A 19,183-nucleotide genomic window follows, 5' to 3' on the forward strand; every position below is an offset into this window, starting at 1 on the left:
CCCTCCCTCCCTCCCTCTTAGGTTTGAGAGCCTGGGGGCGGGGGAGGCAGGGCTGGGGATTTGGGGAAGGGGCGGAGTTGAGGCGGGGCCGGGGGTGGGGTAACTAAATAAGGGGGAGGGCGGCCAAAATTGTTTTTGCTTTGGGCGGCAAAAATCCTAGAGCTGGCCCTGGATGTATCAATCTAACATTTTAGCAAGGCTGCCTTTTACAAGTATCTAGTCTGAATTCTCTGAACAGTCAAACCACGATTTGTTATATTCAGAGCTGTTTCATGTGGTCCTCACCTCCCCACCCCACTTTAAATATACAGCAGAAAAATAGCTGCCTAAGAGCTGACAGCACAGGTTCAAGGAAAAGAAACAGCTGCACAAAAAAGCAAAGAAAATGGAAATAAAAAGGAGAAATTACACATAATTACAAATGGAACTTGAGGAACAAATAAAGATACAACTGAAAAGTAGACAAAAAAGGAACAGCTGCACAAAGAATAAAGTAAATAGAAAACTAGATTAAAATAAACATGGAATTTACTTGAAACTGCTAACAAAACCAAGAACAAGTAAAAATAAAGACGAAAACCAGGAAAAGATGTAAAATGTAGATGTCACCATATTTGAGGCAAAATCATACTTCTCTTCAGCACTGCATGAGCCTATGGAAATCCTGAAAACATATCATCTACCCTTTCTTGCACACTGGAATTTGGATGTCTGATGCTCTGCTGAACAGGATTTCTAAAAACTTTTAGTCACTGAACTTTCTTAGCTGAATGGCACATCATCTTCTATGAAAACACAGTGCACTCCATGCTCCTTGTCTCTCCTGGCTTTATTGTACCACCAAGAGGTGTTTAAACAGTCCCATTGTAAGCCACAGAGAATGTACTTTGTGAATCATGAAACTGATTGATATGTGCATGTATACTGCCTGCTATATAGCCCTTTATTTAAATTTTTATTGCTGTTTCCTCATATGAATAATTCTTTCATGTCATCGGTGGCTTGGAATGTTCAAATAATTCATACAAGTCCATCTTTCTGGTCCTTCTTTGATGAGATATGCTCAAATGGGTAAAGATGGCAAATCACAATGTGAAATCACAATGTAAAATTCTCCTGAATTTACTGTTCATTTTATCTTGCTAGAATCACAGAAATTAGAGCTCAGAAAGACCTTTTCAGACAACTAGCTCATTCCCCTGCCAGTGCAGAATTATTACCTACCATATATATTCTCCAGTGCTTTGTCCAGTCCAATTTTAAAATAACTCAGATGATGGGGCTTTCACCACCTCCCGTACAAGACTGTTTACATGTTGACTACACCTTTCTGGTAATAACATTTTCCAGATACGTAGCATAATTTTTCTGTTGCTTTATTTCACTCCATTACTCCTAAATATGCCATCTTGTATCATCATAAACAATTCCCCTCCCTTCTTGGTATTGACATCTTTCAAGTACTTGTAGATAATTATCAGACGCTCCCTTAGTTAATGTTTGCCCAGCCGGCACATATTTAGTTCTTAATCTCTTCCCATAAATCAAACCCTCCAGCCCCTTACGAGTTTTATTGCTGCTCTCTTTATTACCTTGTGCTCGAGATCGTTCGGTTATTGTGGTGCTTAGACCTGATTATGGTTTCTAAATGCAATTGCATTAGTGCTTGTAGCAGGCTACACTTCTCTAGCGCCCCCTTGGGGAGAGGATGGGTTCTGCTCCTGTCTCGGAATCCAGGACACAGCCTTTCGGCTGTGCTGTTCAATGTGTCGGCCCCGTTGTGGGGTGAAGTTAACCTATTCCAAACAAAAAAGTCAATATGCTTCTACAGTCCACAAAAAGCAGAGGCCTTTGGGAAGACAAAGACCAAAAAAAAAAAAAAAAGGGAGAGAAAAGTACTGGCATGTCTCCTCTCGGACATGACTTGGGTGGCCAAGGCTCTCAAGTCATTTCCACAGTCAGTAATCCCTGCTTCCAAGAGCCAGGGGGCTCTGCGTTGCAGTCCTGCTCCTTTGCAGTGCGGCCCTGTGCTCAGCGGGGATCCTCCCTTTCAAAGACTTGCCCATCTTCAGGCTTGACAAGCCTCTAAGGGTGTGATGGGTTGAGGCTGATTGTAGCCAGAGGAGCTCTTTAATCCTTTCCTCACTGGAAATGATTATTTACCACCTCTGCCAATATTTGTGTTAGCAGCAAATTTTTTCAGCAGTGATTTTATATTTACTTCCAGATCACTGGTGAATATATTCAATAACATCAGGCTTAGAACTGATCCCTGCAGAGCCACAATTTCCTATTCTACAAACTTTCTCCCTTCCATTTACAGCATCCAAAATGCTGCACCACGCTCATCATTTTTTTCTAGCCACTCCAAACATGTCTCCATTATCACCTCTTGTATCCCTGCACTGGCTTCCCCCACTTTCCTGCATTAAATTCAAGTTACCCTTCCCATTCAACAAATCCAACCCCACCCACATATACCATGTCTCCTGTTCCCTCCAATCTATCAAAGCCTCTCTTGTTAGCTCAGTTTGTCTCCTACTTCCAATACTGTGATGGTATTTACTTACACCTAGGCAAAACTAATCAACTAGATCTTAATTTATCTACACAGTGTTCCTTTAACATTCTAACAGGTCTGTTATCCCAGAGGGGCCTGATCCAAAGCCCACTGAAGGCAATGGCAAGTCTCAAACACTTAATGGGCTCTGCATCAGATCCTAGATACTTCTTTATTCATATTTATTTTAATAGATACTGAGACTGGATTTACCAGGAAGCAATAGCCAGAACTGCTATTCCCCCTCTGCCCCCACAAAGATTGGTTCCATATTTGATTTTTTTCAGTCCTCAGTACCTGGGATACACATCGTCTAGACCAGGGATTGGCAATCTTTGGCATGCGACCTGTCAGTGAAATCCGCTGGCAGGCTGGGACGGTTTCTTTACCTGCAGCGTCTGCAGGTTCGGCCGATCGTAGCTCCCACTGGCCGCGGTTTGCCCTTCCAGGCCAATGGAGGCTGTGGGAAGTGGTGGCCAGCACATCCCTCAGCCTGCGCCGCTTCCCGCAGCCCCCATTGGCCAGGAATAGCAAACCGCAGCCAGTGGGAGCCGCGATCGGCTGAACCTGCAGATGCTGCAGGTAAACAAACCGTCCTGGCCCGTCAGTGTATTTCCCTGACGGGCCGCATGCCAAAGGCTGCCGATCCCTGGTCTAGACCTACTGGCTTCTCCAAGCAACTTCTTTCTTTCTTAAATTAAAAGCTAAATGGACAAATCAATCATTACTTCTTAAGGCCAGACATTGCCATCCTTATTCACTCTGGGTAGTATCTTACTCTGTCAGCAAAGCAATTGAGTTCAAAGGGACTTATTATCTGAATAAGTTGATATTTAGTGTAAGGCTGGCAGAATCTGGTACTCATCATTTATACCTTTTTTCTAAATCACTTTTTATTACAAACTGATTTTATAATGTAAACACGTATCTCAGTAATGTTTAGATTCATCACTAATTTAACTGCTCTTTAATAGGCCCACTTTCTTAGTATTTCTTTCTCCCTAAATACACCTCTACCCCGATATAACACGGTTCTTGGGAGCCAGAAAATCTCACCGTGTTATAGGTGACACTGCATTACATCGGGGTAGGGTGAGGAACCGCTTTTACTGCTCCCCGCCCCAGCTTCTCCCCCGACCCAGGCTTGCCACGCCAATCAGCTGTTTGGCCTGGCAAGCCTGGAGGCGGGGGGGAGGAGTGGAGCGGCGGCAGCATGCTCAGGGGAGGAGGCAGAGATGAGCTGGAGTGGAGACCAGTTCCTCTGCGCCCCCCCCATTACTTGCTGCGGCCCTCCCCGGGGCCCCCTCCACTGCAGCTCACCTCTGCTCCACCTCCTCCCACGAACGCGCTGCTCAGCTCCGCTTCTCCTCCCTCCCAGGCTTCCTGCGCAAAACAGCTGATTGACACGGCAAGCCTGGGAGGAAGGGGGGAGAAGCGGAGCTGCGGCGCGCTCGTGGGAGGGGGCGGAGCAGAGGTGAGCTGGGGCAGGGGGGGGACTGGGAGGGCCGCAGCAAGTAACGGGGGGGGCGGCGGGGGAGGCTGGAGCGCAGAGGAACCACTTGCGGTAACACAAATTCGGATATAACGAGGTAAAGCAGCCCCGTCCCCCGGAGCGCTGCTTTACCATGTTATATCTGAATTCGCGTTATATCGGACCACATTATATCGGGTTAGAGGTGTATATGTAAAATCCCTGATTATTTTCCATTAATCCCTTTGGCTACCATTAACTGATTCTACTTTTTTTGCTTCCTTTTTTTGTTCCCAGAAAACTGTTACTGATTTTGAATTTTATTGTTTGTATCTAATAGAGGTTTTTTGGGGTTTTTTACTCTCAGAGTTGCTTGGATGCTTCTTTTTCCTAGTATGTATTTTTTTCCAGGGGAATTAGTCTATTTCACCTTAATAATAGTATCTTTTAGAATACTCCAGTTCTCTCTCCCTTGCACTCCTGGATCTTAATCCTTCCCCGCAGTGCAGCATTCTCATATTTACTCAACTATTTGTTTTCCTACAATCTAATACCTATGTACTGCTGTGTTCCATGAATCCATTCCTAACAAAGCTAAATTCAAGCAGCTGATACTGGTACCAAGATGCGTTGTTGCTTTCATATTCTAAATCCATTTCTCCCTATTGGTAAGAAATAGATCCAACTGGCTTCTCCCCAGGTTAGAGTCTCTATTTTCTTGAATAAGTCTGCATAACTTAGAACAGTGGCTCTCATTCTTTCCAGACTATAGTACCCCTTTCAGGAGTCTGATTTGTCTTGCGTACCCCAAGTTTCACCTCACGTAAAAACTACTTGTTTACAAAATCAGACATAAAAATACAAAAGTGTCACAGCCCACTATTACTGAAAAACTGCTTATGTTCTCATTTTTATTATATAATTATCAAATAAATCAATTGGAATATAAATATTGCACTCAGATTTCAGTGCATAGTATATAAAGCAGTTTAAACAAGTCATTGTCTTCATGAAATTTTAGTTTGTCCTGACTTTGTTAGTGCTTTTTATGTAGCCTGTTGTAAAACTAGCCAACTATCTAGATGAGTTGATGTACCCCCTGGAAAACCTCTGCATACCCCCAGGGTACACATACCCCTGGTAGAGAACCACTGACTTAGAGCACTGCTGGATGAAAGCTAGTTTGCTATATTTGTTACCCAACAGATGTCTGCATAGTTAAACTCCCTTACAGTAATTTCCATTTTGAGATTACAAGAATTCTGTAAAACAGATTTTTCAGCCTTATGCTCTTTATTCATGAACATTTATTGTATCTTATTATATTTTCATGAATGAACTCAGAATTCTAATAACTGTGCAGATCATATGTAGCTAAAAGGGACTGATATATTTTCCTAATTTAATTTTTTGTCCAGCCTACTTCATTAAAATGTTGTTAGTGCTGTTTGTAATCCTAATGAAACTTTACAAATCTAGCAGGCTCTTGGGCAGTAGAACAATAAATGTAAAGGATGTATTTTAATGTTATTGTTTTGGAGGAAAATAGGTTTTAATATTTATTTTTCTCTTTCTCTCTATTTGCCCATTTCTGACTCCATCCCCTGGCTTCAGTCTCAGGACATGGGGACACAGATCTAGTTTGCCAGGAATGGGGGCTGGCAGCTTGGAAGGTAATTTTTTTCTACTCTAGAAGAGGGATCCAGATTCTAGGTGTGTTGGGAGCACTTGGTGAAAGAAGGATGCTGGGATCTGTTGGTTGTAGCAACAGCCCCTTATTTGTACATGGGGAGGCAGAGAGGAGAAAGGCTGGAGAGAAGGGTCCTAATAGAGATTGGGCCAAGAGAGGAAATTGCTGAGAAGTAGAGAAATTGCTCGGTGGATCTAGACAAGGGAACCTGCTCAGCTTTCCTCCTCTCCTGTCCGGCCTCCCCTAGGGAAGCGGAGGAGAAAGCAGCAGACAGCAGATTCTCACCGACTATTGTCAATCACCTTTGGAGATGTCAGCCCCAGTTCTGGGCCAACAAGATCAGCCTCTGACATCATGGAGCCGCAGTCAGAAAGAAAGGCCATTGAGAGGGAAATAGAAATAAAAAATATTTTAAAATAACACTTTCCCTGCACTAAGTTTAAAAAATAATCCCCAGACCCCAGTAACTATTGTTTTATTCCCCAGGAGTTTTGGGGTGTAAGAAGTTTCATTAGGAGATAAGATCACTCTTCACTCATAGGGTTACACAGTCAGAAATGTACCAGTTTCTGGAACATAAAGCTTATTTGCCATGAATACACAGAAAAAGACCCATTCCTCACCAATGATCACCCATATGTAATCACATGTAGCATAGGGAAATTCAACATTAGTAATAGTGGCCTCCAGTAAACATTGCAAAACTTCTCAGACAGGAAAAAGCTTAAAACTGATGGTGCTGTACTACAGTGACACAACTAAGCAGCCCCTCAGCTTCTTAGTCTTCCACCAGCCTAAAAGTTAATATAGCAAATCACTCTAGAGGCAGTTTCTTCTTGAAATCTAAGGGTTTGTGACCCACATAGAAAGACTCAAACCTATAATAAAACAAAGAAACAAAAATAAATGAAAATTTAGCTTGGCTGTCAGGATCCCCAACTGACTTCACCCACAGCAGTTAGTGAAGAAGTGTTGTCTCTCTCACTAGTGTTTCTGAAATGTGAGACACTTCATTTGTTTCTGCATCAATAAAACTATCTTTATTACTAGTATTAAAATCACAACACTTAATACTTAACAGTTACCATACTATTACTGTAATATAACAGCAACTTTAATTAATGGATGTGGTGAAATAATCCTGGAGATAGTTATAGACTAACATTATTATTATAAGATGACAATTTCCTAGTTCTGGTGGTATTTTTCCTGCCCGAAACACTACGGCAGGGATCGGCAACCTTTGGCACGTGGCCCGTCAGGGAAATCCGCTGGCAGGCTGGGACAGTTTGCGGGAAGCGGCGGCCAGCACATCCCACGGCCCGCACCACTTCCCGCAGTTGCCATTGGCCTGGAATGGTGAACCACGGCCAGTGGGAGCTGCGATCGGCCGAACCTGCAGACACGGCAGGTAAACAAACTGTCCCGGCCCACCAGCGGATTTCCCTTATGGGCTGTGTGCCAAAGGTTGCCAATCCCTGCACTATGCGCTGAGTATCATTTTCCCCTTATTTTCTATGGCATGTTTCTCTTTTATTTTCACTTTGCTTCTTTCTGCATTTTTTTTACAATGTAAAGCAATGAACAATAGTTTTATGACATGAGGAATGCAGTTTTACATTATAGTTCCTTATTATTTTTCATATTTAATTGTAATTGTTAGTGCTTTTTGCCTTCATAAAAAGTATGGATTTTACATGTTCCAAGCACTTCCATATTCTGCTCTCACTGAAATCAAATTTCACTGACTCCAACTAGAGCAGGCTCAGGCTCTAGATAACCAGTATTTAAATAGCTCCAATGCAGTGGACCCAACTCCACTTCCATTAAAATCAAAGCCATTGGCTTTAACAGGAGTTGGAATAGACCTGGGGTTCTCAAACTGTGGTTCGGGAGCCCAAAGTGGGTGGGACCCCATTTTAATGGGGTTGCAAGGTTGTTGTTCGCCCTGGGCCCCAGCAAGTCTGAAGTCCAATACCAAGCCCCACCATCCAGAGCTGAAGCCCAAGCCCCACTGCCCAGGGCTAAGGCTACATGCCTCCCGCCCAGGGCAGAAGCCCTTGAGCTTCAGCTTCTTCCCCTCTCTCCTCGATAGGCTCGGTCTTTGGTCCCCCCCTCTCTCCAGGGTTGTGTAGTAATTTTTGTTGTCAGAAGGGGGTCACGGTGCAATGAAGTCTGGGAACTGCTGGACTAGACCCTATGTCTTTGTATCATCTGACCCCATCAATATGATTGAGCATCATACTTATTGCCTAGGAGAGACAGAGACTTGGATAAAAGCTAGCTGCTGAGACTCAATTTCACAGAACACTTATGTGATGGTTATAGGTTGAGGAAAGCAATTGTAAAAATAGCAATGATTGTACAAGCTCCCCTGGTAGAAGAGCTTTGCTAGCCATTTGTTTGTAGGGCCTATTCTACACTAGAAAAGGTTTGCCCTTCTAGTGCAGATGCAGCTTATACAAGTTTAAGTGTGTTTTTGCCAGTATAGCTTATACCAGTTCCTCAAATGAAATAAGCTATATCAGCAAAACATTTTTTTCCAGTACAACTGTTTCTACACTAGGGCATTTACCAGTATAGAAATGTCATAAAAACCTCAACCCCTAACCAATATTGTAATGGCAACGGTTTCTAGTGTAGACTTGGCCTAAGGTTTACAATTTGGTGGCCTTATTGGATTCACTGCTGTGTCATAAGAACATAAGAGCTGCCATACTGGGTCAGACCATGGTCAATCTTGTCCGTCTCTCACAGTTGCCCATACCAGAGCTTCAGGGGGAATGTACAGAACAGGGCAATTATGGAATGATCCATCCCTGTCTTCCACTCCCAACTTCTGGTAGTCAGAGGTGTAGGGTCACCCTGAGTGTGGGGTAGTGTCCTTGACCATCTTGACTAATAGCCATTTATGGAACTCTCATCTAGTTCTTTTTTTGAACACAGTTATACTTTTGGCCATCGCAACTTTCCCTGTCAATGCGTTACACAGATTAGTTGTGTACTGTGTGAAAAAGCACTTCCTCTTGTTTGTATTAAACCTGCTGCCTATTAATTTCATTTGGTTTGTATTGTATTAAATTTCCTGGGTTTTGTATTGTATGAAAGGGTAAATGTCCAACATTAGGGCATTGAACCATTTTAAATTATACAAGTATAGTTAAAATGGCAAACTCTTTCTGTGTAGGCAAAGCCTATGTGCTCCAGCCCAGGACACTGGTCTCTAGAATTTCTCAATTATACCAGAAAGTAGTGAGATGTAACTTCAATGTACTTTCCAGTGTACAAGACTCTGATTTTATTTACAATCTTCTGGGTTACTAATTCAGTACATCAATTATTTCATTGATTGTGAACTGGAACAATGTTCATTCAGTAAACCAAATGAATCTGTAGTGGAGATAGTTTCAGTAAAATTATATCTGGCGTAATATCTAAACCCTGGACAGCATATACATTTGATGAAAAGCAGAATGAAGTACCTTCTCCTAACCGATATGCTGGCTGGTCAGAAACTTGGCAGAGGCAATACTTACTCTACAAGTACGAAAAGATTGAGGCGAGTAAGAGAGGACATTTAAGAGATAACGAAGAAAGTTATATGTTCAAAAAGGATAAATCTGTACTTGGGTACAATGCACACACACACAAAAAGGACTGAAAAACATGTCACATTAACTAGACAAGGAAAATTTACAATCTCACATTGAGGTAACCAAGTGGTCAACCCAAGTGTTGTCTTAGATTCAGGGTCCCAGCAATGGACAAGTGGAAGCAAGCTGTATTTTGATGTCCTTTCATTACTAACACGGAAAAGTTGATATATAGCCCTCTAGCACTTAATGTTCTTGGAAGAAGTGACAATCGGTTTATCCTCACAGCAAACATTAAAAAGCTATGCTTAAGATATCAGCTAGAGGAGAATGAAATTCCAAATTAGTGAAAATTGCTAACCTCCTCAACATACTGCCTGTAAAATAACTAAAGACAACATGCAAGTGATAACATTTTACATGGGGACAGTGCCTTTTATTCCAACATATCTAAAACCATTTTACAAACAGGAATTGCTTCACCCACTTCTGAATGCACCTTCCTCTAAAGCCATTGGTTTAACAGTGTATACTAACAATACACAACAGTTTAAGATAGGAAGCAAAGTCTGGGTCAAATTTATCTCTTTTCTAATTCAATAGCATTAGAGAAGAGATTAATTTGGACAGCTGTATCAAACTGAAATTGCAGTGGGACTTTGGGTAGACAGGAGGTAATTATCCAGATTGAAATCTGACCAGTACGTAAGGATAAACACATTCCTACTTTTCTGAAAAGTGCTATGTGATCTTTACTGACATCTACTAGTAAGGCTGGAACTCCTTTTTACATCAGCTGTGAAAAAAAGAATAGCGATGGGCTCAGATGGAAGAATGCCACTTACTGAGCTACTGACGCCACTTTGTGTAGCATGTTGCGTTTCCCATGAAGGCTTCCCAAAGGTACTGCCCAGCCCAACTCTGCTTAGCTTCTATTCTATTCTTTATAGGTTCTTCTAGCTTGTGAGTTCTGACAAGGTCACAGATAGAGGTGACATTTCATAACTGCAGGGTGCAGATAATTATTTTCACAATTAGCCTTTCCAGGTTTAAATGTAAAATCATTAAAATCAAAGTTAACAAATAAAGAACATATCAGATATTAAACTGATAAGAACAGACACTACACTTTCATCTTAGCTCTTTGCTATACTATAAACACATCTAGCCTGCTGCATAGACCTTTACTGATTACTCAAATTCTCACTTTCACTGTAGAGGAGGAGGGAAAGGGCCTAATAAAATTAACTATATGGTTTTCAGAGTCCACAAATGTGAAAAAATGTCAAAATGTTATAAGAAAATTGGAAAATGAGATTTAAGCAACCAGAGAATCTGCAAAGCTATCATATTTTGTTCATGCCTTAATACCAGCTTAACTATAGCCTGGTAATCGTTGGAGTATGTAGCAAAATTCTCATTGTCACTGTGACATCTGCTATCGACAAGCAGAAATTATATGCTCCGGAATTCTCTGCTGGTAAGTTTAGTCTATAGATCTTCAGATCTGCTTGAGTTTTGGTACTGCTGAACCAGGAGAAATGGGTTTTTCCTGTTTCATGTGGATAGCCAGCAGTGTTACTGAGATCTATCACATACATTGCACAGACAGCAAAGCCAGGTTTCTGAACAACGCATTTTAAGAGCATAATCTTTCATGCTGCTTAGTCACCAAGCTGCCTATTGTTTCCTGCCCCCATCATAAATAATCAACCAGCCTATGACCAGTTTTGATGACATGCAATCCACTCCAGTGGCACAGCTTTAAGGAGGTATCAAACACAGTTGCACAGACAATATTGATTTTCACCCTCCAGCTTATTGATTAATATGGAAACCTACTGCAGATTGCTCATTGCATTTAAATATTTGCCGCCATGTAGAAAATGTTTAGATGCCTCATGGCATTTGTTCTCAACAAGGCTCAATACCACAAATAAAAATGGGATTTAAAAAAAAGCTGTTTCCTCCCCCCAGATACAGGCTGGAATACTTACACTGTAACCTCAGTCAGCCACTCTGTATTCTCAAGGGGCAGCACAGATCAAGACTGTCACAAATCAATACAACTGATATGATTTATTTATTTTCTATTTTGGCATTCCTACTTCAAAGAAAGCGAAGAGCAATTTCTGTGTGTTTGTTTGGCTGGGCTAACTATGTTATTGGGAAGACACCGAACTGATCAATAGCAAAGGTGCAGTGTTGTAAAATCCTGTGGCTGGTCTTCCCAAAACTCTTTTAAGACTTCTGTATTCTGTTCTTTTAAAGGATTGGGAGATTGGAACTATAAGGATGTGGCCAGCCTAAGGAAGATCAAGAAATGTAAAAAGTTAATGCTCAGCTACATCATAGAAATTCACTTCTTGATATCTCATAGTCATAATAAATAATAGCTACAACAAATAGATAGAGCTGCCTGGAAAGCGGAAATCCTTTCCCATGAAAAATGACACATTTTTGGGTGCACTGGTGAGGCTAGTGGCAGGATAGTGGAGAGCCAGTGTGCTCAACTTCCTACAGTCTGCTGGCAGGCAGAAAGTGAAATTGACAAGAGACTTCCAGATGGGCAGGCAGGTAATTGTTATTTTGATTTTCTTGATGGAAAATCAATTTTGGTCCCAAAACTGAAAATTTTCCCATGGAAAAGGACCCAGTCAGAAAAAATCATTCAGATGGAAAATTCACAGCTAGCTCTACTTATATAGCAACATCCATCCGAGAATCCCCCCTATAAAATTGGTGAATATTATTAACCCCATTTTAGAGGCAGAGAAACAGAGGGCATAGAGAATCCATTAGGTCATTTATTCTGACCTCTTCAGGCCATTCATTTTTACGCAGTTATGCCTGTACTGAGCCTCATAATTGTGTTTAACTAAAGCATATTTTCTCCAAAAGCAACTTCTAATCTTGATCTGAAGATATCAACAGATGGGGAATCTACCACTTTCCTGGGTAGTTTGTTCCAGTGGCTAGTCATCTTCTGTTAAAAATGTGTGTCTTGTTTCTAACTTGAATTTGTTTAGTTTCAGCTTCCAGTCATTGGCTCTTTTTATGCCTTTCTGTTGGTAGCATCAAGAGCCCTTAGATACATGGTATTTTCTCCCCATGAAGGTACTTAAACACTGTAATCAAGTCTCCTCTCAAACTTCTTTTGATAAACTGAAGAGATTGAGCTCTTTAAGTCAATTACTGTAAAGTATTTTCTCCAACACTTGAATAGTTTTTGTGGCTCTTTTCTGCACCGTCTCTAGTTCCCCAACATCCTTTTAAAAATGTGGGCACAGCATTCCGGTATCAGTCTCACCAATGCCATTCTCAGAGGTGAAATCTCCCTATTCTTACTTACTACTCCCCCGCTCTATATATCCAAAGATCTCATTAGTCCCTTTTTGCCACAGCATCGCACAGGGAACTCATGTTCAGTTGCTTGTTCAATATGACCCCTAAATCCTCTTCAGAGGCACTGCTTTCCAGGACACAATGCCCCATTCTGTGGGTATGGCCTGCATTCCTTGTTCCTAGATTGCATCTCGCTGTATTAAAACACATGTTGTTTGAATGGGTCCAGCTTACGAAATGATCCAGATCACTCAGTATGAATGCCCTGTTGTCATTATTTACCACTCCGTCAGTATTTGCGTTATTAGCAAATTTTCCCAGCAGTGATTTTATATTTACTTCCAGATCACTGGTGAAAATATTGAACAGCATGTGGCTTAGTACTGACCCCTGAGGACCACCACTAGTGATGTGGTCATTGGAGACTTATTAGAGTTTGGCACCTACACTCTCTGAAGATTTTATCTGCACTGAGAATGCTCCAACCTAGGGCTGCAGATGCTGAACAGAACTTTCCTTGTAATTGATCCTCCCAGTTGCCAGAGGCAGCTGTGAAGATGGGCACTAGAATAGAGAGAAGGGAGATTATCTCTTCTGTGCTCACTCAGGCAGCATGAAAGAGGACGAAGCAGCCTCTCTAGAATGCAGAAGGTTGAGAAGCAGGGGGATGGGGAACGGACAGGCTAATTTTAAACTCCCTTAAAAATGCTACTAAAAATTGTTTCCGTAAAATATATGGCATATATATATATAAAATGCAGGAGTCTGTGGGATAAAGGCATGGTATTGGCATGAGGTTAGTATAACCTTCATAAAACTTATTTGTCTCTTCACCACTCAGGAATAATGCAGTCATTATCCAAACTCAAGTCAATAAAACCTTTATGCCATACATCACTTTGTCTGCATACAGCCACATGTATATATGTATGTGAATCTATCACGTGCATGCTCATGTGCACTGATTTATAAGTGTTCTGTAAGTATACATTTTTATAGCAAACTAAGCCATGGCATCATGTTGAAAATCTTCCAAACAGAACATGCCATCTCTCAAGAATTTCTATAATTTATAATTTCTATCCAACCATTGGCCCATACAATACAAACATATTCTAGGAACAGGCTATAAAACACCTACAATTAATGATAGGTGATCTCAAGTTTAATTTTCATTGCCTTAATTCTTTAGAATTCCATGCAAGTTTTCAGCCAATTACAAAAACCATATGCACAGTGTCAAACAAAAAGAGCAAGAAAATGAGCCACTCCACATTTACTGCTTGTTCCTTCAAGGCCTTGCATAACTTTGTCCCTTGCAATTTCTCCACCTATCTTCTCATCATGTTTCTCTCTCTACTGTGCCAACACCAACCCTGATGCCAGGTTGTCTGTGATTACTAACCTTTATGTGCATCAGTTCAGCCCAACTTCTCCGTTTACCAATATAAAAATGTTGCTGAAATTCTGCTCTGGCTAATGAGGATAAATCTGGAGTAATGTAACTGACTTCAATGTAATTATTCCAAATTTATACCGATGTAAGCAAGAATAGAATTTGGAGGCATTAACACACTATATAAGATCAAAAGTTTGACTGATTTGTATGGGAACAGTGTTTTTTTACAGGATCAACAACTTTAATTTTCAGCTTTATAGCTGTATTTTTGGCACAGTAAAAACATAATCAACCTTCTCTTCTTATGGATTTTTCATGCTAGATAGTAGCAACCAATCTATATTGCTATGGAGAAACATATGATATAACAGCTGTCAGGGTTCAGGTAAACTACACCTGTATTCCTCCTCTGTGGTAATCCCCTTTAAATGCCTCTCAGTTGGAATGAATGGCTCAGGAGGAGAAAATTATCACCATATTTATATAACGCAAATTTCAGGTTCTAGGAATACAACATATAAATACAAATATATCAACTCTAACGGCTTGTTTGTATCTATGTATCTTAGCTCAAACAACACCAACGATATCAATAATTTGCCAGGTAATCTGAATATGATCCAATGTCCATTGAAGTCAATAGGGGTCTTTCCAGAGACTTCAATAGGCTTTGGATAGGTCCTTAATCACTAATATGTCCCAATAAATTAAGCCATTTAAAGAAAGAAAATGTTGACAACAGAATAGATTTTATATGGCTGAGCTATTTAAATTTGTTATAATCTGATGGAGGAACACATGTAATATTTTATCAACAAAACCAAATTTTCATTGTAAGTAGCTGCTATTTTTGAGCCTCACAAAAAAGAACAGATTTTGTTCTTTTTTGGCTGGATGTGCAAGAGAAAAACCAACAACTATTATTCCCAGAGCTGTCCTGATATCAGTGGACAATGCTGGTACAGAAATAAGCATGTTGTGGCATGACAGAAGCAGGTGGTAATTAAATTGATATGTTTGTTCCTATTAAACAAAATCAGCCAGGTCACTTTCAGCTCAATTCTAAACACAGAGGAGAAAAATCAATGTTTGTCAAATGGAACAGGACAAAATCCATCGAGGGAAATTAATTTTCATGTTTCCCAAAGAGTACTATAGACAATGGGGAGACAGAAAGGCATTAAATACTGTTCTAAAAATTGACTCAGCACTGGCCATTTACCTAAGCCATTATGTGCACTTGCCTTTTATTTTTCCAAGCTCAAGGCTCTCATATTGATGTGCTACTCCTGGATCTCATTCACTAGAACGGGTGTAGGCAACCTATGGCACGCATGCCAAAGGCAGCACGCGAGCTGATTTTCAGTGGCACTCACACTGCCTGGGTCCTGGCCACCGGTCCGGGGGGCTCTGCATTTTAATTTAATTTTAAAGGCAGCTTCTTAAACATTTTAAAAACCTTATTTACTTTACATACAAACAATAGGTTAGTTATATATTACAGACTTATAGAAAGAGACCTTCTAAAAACGTTAAAATGTATGACTGGCACACAAAACCTTAAATCAGAGTGAATAAATGAAGACTTGGCACACCACTTCTGAAAGGTTGCTGACCCCGGCACTAGAAGTGGGAAGCTCTTTCACAGACAGTTAGGACTGCTGATATTAAACTCAATAAAGTTGTCAATAAGTTTCAGTTAAGATCTGGACAAAGCTTTAGACACATTTCATCGGCTCATAACTTTCTGTAGTGCTGTGGGAAATGATAAAAATTAATAAAATAAACTATGATACTAGTTTGCTTATTTAGTGTCTTCCAATCAAGGGACTCAAATGGCTTTTGAATATTTATGAATTCAGACTCCCAACACCCCTGGGAAACAGGTAAGTACTATTGTTTCCATTTTCCTTTGAGCCAACCGAGGCAGAGAAAGGTTACGTTGCAGTATTCAGAACTTTCCAAAGGTCTATGGCAGAGTGGAAATAGAACCTATATCTCTGGTTCCAGTCACGTACTTAACAATAAGATTGGAACTAGGCAAGGACTGGAAACATTTATTCCTGATCACAGTCACTAATTTCAACTCACATTTGTTTTTTTCCTTTTCTCCAAACATTTATGTGGCCAATGTTTACTTACACAAATGTCATTGGAAGAGCTTTTTACTCATGGACAAATAAGGATATTGGTACCAGGAGGGCTTGCCCAGCCACATCATATGCACACACAATTACATGACAGGAATATGACAAGAGAAAAGAATAAATATTAGAGTCTATCAGATATGTGTAAATAGCCAATAAACCCAGTAAATATATTTCTCTTTCCCTTAGTCAGGAAGGAACCTAATTGTTTTTAAAGCTAGGTTCCTAGGACAGGACAGGAAAGGTTATTAAGTATCTTTACATTTCCTAGGTTTGCTAATGTCTTGCTATCCCCTCTCCCTAAAGCTATTTCCACCATCTCCCTGAAAGAATGGGTGCCCCAAATGATTTATCCAGGCACTGCTTTTATTGGTGAAGGCTAGACCATCTAATCAGAGAACAGAAACCATACCATGCGAATCAAGCAGCCAGTCGCAAACACTACATGCCAAATTCAGAATAACAAATACTGAAGGAGTACTTGCTATGAAACGTTAATAATGGTTTATGTTTAAAAACAACATGTGGAACTAACAAGGCATGGGCTTATCAGCACCCTCAACACTCTGCTTGTATGTTGTATCCCTTTTCCGCTCCCTTCACAGGGCTTACGCCTTTTTATATTTTAAAATATTCAGGGTATGGACTGTGTCTTCCTCTGTGTTTGGAAGGTGCCTAGAAAGCTTTGGATACTACCACAGTTTGAATAATAAAAAGAGATATCTAATAATCAGACTAGAGATATCAATTTATCGGCCTCCTGTATGCTTCTCAGTGAATCCTTGCATGAAAACTGATTACCTTTAAAATGAAAAAAAAATAATCTAGTTGAAAAATAAATGATATTTTGTCCTTTTTATTTGTCAAGCAGGAAGAGATAAGGATAAATGTGGATCAATTGCTTACTGCACCAAGAGCACATGAAACTAGACACAATTCTGGGAGCATTCGAGCTCCACAAATATTTTTTGCATGTTTGAAATTTGGGCTGATAAAATGACAGACAGAATGCAATAGGAGTGTCATGATTTCCTCTGGGTGATTAGGAGAAGCTCCCCACAGTATAGGAAAACAGCCCCACTCTTTTACCTCTAGAGTACATGCCAACGGTGCAAATTAATCTTGAAAGCAGAGGACGCTCACGAGAACATTCATTTGTTCAAGCCTTTTTATATTCCTTTAGAAACAAATGTTATTTTCCCTATTCCGAAAATGTACATGACATTATTTAGCCAGGGTATTCCAGAGTGTCTCTCCCTTGTGTAGTGTTTCTTCTTCTTTGAAGGAATCTGCCCTCTGAGAGAAATACTAGTGTAACACAATTATTTATTTAGCCACCTCTAGGACATCCTATTTGATTGGCAGATTGTACAGAATAAGAGAAGGATCACAGTATATACTAGGCCAAGCACTTTAACCAGCAGCTTGTAGAGTGTGACACACACACACTGGTCCATTTCACAAAAGACTTTAAAAAGTTTTGATTTTATTCCAATTTGGTCAGCTCTAACTAGTTTCCTGCTGCTGGATACGATACATATGAAGCTTAGCTTAGATTTTCCTGTTTTTAACAGTCACTGAGCTCTTTTAAAGAGGATACAAAGCTGCAGTGTTTTCTCTCTTCAGCACATAGACAATTTAAAAGTTCCCCATGTATCACTGGAAGGGTTACAGTATATTATATTCCAGTAGGAAATTAATACTGTCAATTTCACTTGTGTCACATTTCTCCCTGTGATGGGTGTCCACCCCACACAAGCCCTGAGTTGGTTAATGAAGGCCAGAAGAGGCCAATTAACTTTATATGCTGCCCCTGGAGGGAAGCCAGGGATTAATAAAAACTACAGATGAATCCCAGCTGGGGGAGGAGCTGGGCTAGGAGGATAAAACCAAGAAGTGAGGCCAAGGGGCAAGGCAGTCCCTAGGGGGGTGCAGGGTCCAGGCCACCCCTTTCTGCCCCTCAGGCCCGGGCTCTGCCCCCACTCCACCCCTTCCCTTAAGCCCCTGCCCAGCCTCTTCCTGCCCCTGCTACACCCCTTCCCTGCCACCATTCTACTCCGTCTCCCAAGCCCCCGCCCTGCCTCTCTCTGGCTTCCCCCTCCCCCGAGTGATGCCAGGTGCCAGCGGAGAGGAGCAGGACAGACTGGGGCTGGGTTGCTCTTTGCTGCTGGTGCCAGGCCCCCCGCTAACCCCTCAGGCCCCCTTGGACCTTTCGTCCTGAAGTGTGGGGTCCCCCAAAGTGCAGGGCCCAGGGCGGTTGCCCTGGTCTGTCCTATGGATGGGATGGCTCTACCAAGAGGGGCAAGGCAGGCTAGGCTAAGGGCTGGAAGAAGGCTGGCTCCTGTTGAGCTATACTTTTGGAGGGAGCTGGAGAATATAATGGAGGAGATAGCAGAGGAGAAGACTGGTTACAGGTTAGGAAAAAGAAAAGAGTGGACATGCCAGAACTAGAAGAAAAATCACTAGTCAAGGATGTAACAATAAGGGATATAAACCCTCTGAAAGTGACAGAGTGAATGATAAAAAAGTGCTCGAGACATAGAAAAAACTAGAAAGCTACAAGGAGGAAATTAATCAAATGTAAAAGCAAAGAACAGTTGGGGAAACTATTAAAGATCAAATTATTAAGAAAGCTGCCAACTGCCTTAGTATCTGACAGAGACAAGAGAAGTTGCAAATGGGGTGATGATCAAAATGACTGAAGATGAAGTAAAGTAAGGCATAAAGGATGATAAGGTATTATATGCTAAGCAGGTAATTACCAAGAGAGGAATGGCGGGTTTGGGGGGGGAGGGAATTGTGGTCAACAGCTGTGGTAATTGCATTTAAAGGAGAAACATCTCCAGATAGAGTAACAATAGGATACCAGATGTTTTTGGACAAAACCATATATCCAACCTCCAGTCAGGTGCTGCAGATGCCAAAGGTTTAAGCATGTGGCAAATATATGTAAAGGGAAAAATTAGACATAGTAAATA

At 41.0% G+C, this 19,183-nt stretch overlaps 1 protein-coding gene and 1 pseudogene across 2 annotated transcripts in view; both read right to left on the reverse strand.

Annotated features, from left to right (window-relative positions):
- The window catches only part of GPC6 (glypican 6), a 1,097,931-nt gene that overhangs the window by 96,689 nt on the left and 982,059 nt on the right, over positions 1–19,183 (reverse strand). The window lies entirely within an intron of this gene.
- Positions 10,390–10,445, reverse strand: LOC117871428 (annotated as a pseudogene).

This window comes from Trachemys scripta, chromosome 1 (assembly GCF_013100865.1).
Source record: "Trachemys scripta elegans isolate TJP31775 chromosome 1, CAS_Tse_1.0, whole genome shotgun sequence".
NCBI lineage: Eukaryota > Metazoa > Chordata > Testudines > Emydidae > Trachemys > Trachemys scripta.